The sequence below is a fragment of the Propithecus coquereli genome, unplaced genomic scaffold (assembly GCF_000956105.1).
Source record: "Propithecus coquereli isolate 6110/MARCELLA unplaced genomic scaffold, Pcoq_1.0 Scaffold540, whole genome shotgun sequence".
Taxonomy (NCBI): Eukaryota; Metazoa; Chordata; class Mammalia; order Primates; family Indriidae; genus Propithecus; species Propithecus coquereli.
The window spans coordinates 612,523-613,527 of record NW_012151286.1 but is presented as its reverse complement, the minus strand read 5'-3'; the positions used below and the strand labels follow the sequence as shown (position 1 = coordinate 613,527).

Sequence of the window (1,005 nt, the reverse complement as noted above, 5' to 3'; positions counted from 1 at the left end):
TAAGTGGAAAAACTGATTATCTACACTTAACAGAAGTAGCATGGAAAAGGAAAATATACAGATCCAACTCTGGTAAAAATAGAGGTCATTTGTTACTTCACAAGCTTTAGCATTCATAATTTTCAGGCTTCCATGATGTTATTAATAGCATCTTGACTGTGATATACTGTAGACAATGGGTAGGCTGTAACCTAAATGACTTTAGTTTTTGGTTGGAAAGTTTTGCCCAGAAGGATGTTTATGAAAAGGCAAAAATAGTGAACAGCATTGGCCCTTGAAATGATTGCTGTACCAGATTTTCTGGAGCTAGCCTTTTGTTAAGAACACCTGTGTCCATGCCTGGGACAAAATCATCATTTTAAGTGATGGTTATCCATTATTGTTTTGAGATACATTTGTTTCTCATAAGTCAGTTATTTATTTGTCCTGTCTCTTGAGCATAGGCGACTCAAAGAGGACAGGAGAGCTCTCTAAGGTATCGGAATAGTTTTTATGTGGAAGAGGAGCTCTTTACAGCGTTGTTGTAAAGGTTGTATGGTGGAAGATTGGGCTAACTCTACATTTTTCAGACTTCAGATACAAATATATGTTTATATATAATAAAGATCAAATTTTTATATAGAGTTAACATTAATTGTGTACTTTTATGTACTAGGTCCTGTTTTAAGTACGTTATGTATGTTAACTTCCTTAGGCCTCTTACAACTCTTCGAGGTGTGGTACTGTTATTTTCCCTCTGCTCTGGTTATTGATCCCCAGATGAGAAGACCAAGCACAAAATGGTTAAGAAACTTGCCCAATGGCTCACGCCTGTAATCTCAGCACTTTGGGAGGCAGGGGTGGGAGGATCGCCTGAGGCCAGGAGTTTCAGACCAGCCTGAGCAACGTAGTGAGACCCCCGTCTTTACAAAAGTGCGTACCATAGTCCCAGCTATTCAGGAGGCTGAGGCAGGAGGATAGCTTGAGCCCAGGAGTTTGAGGTTGCTGTGAGCTAAGCTGACGCCA

General features: G+C 40.0%; 1 protein-coding gene across 1 annotated transcript in view; it reads left to right on the top strand.

Annotated features, from left to right (window-relative positions):
• Positions 1 to 1,005, top strand: part of BBS2 (Bardet-Biedl syndrome 2) — a 51,738-nt gene that overhangs the window by 28,386 nt on the left and 22,347 nt on the right. The window lies entirely within an intron of this gene.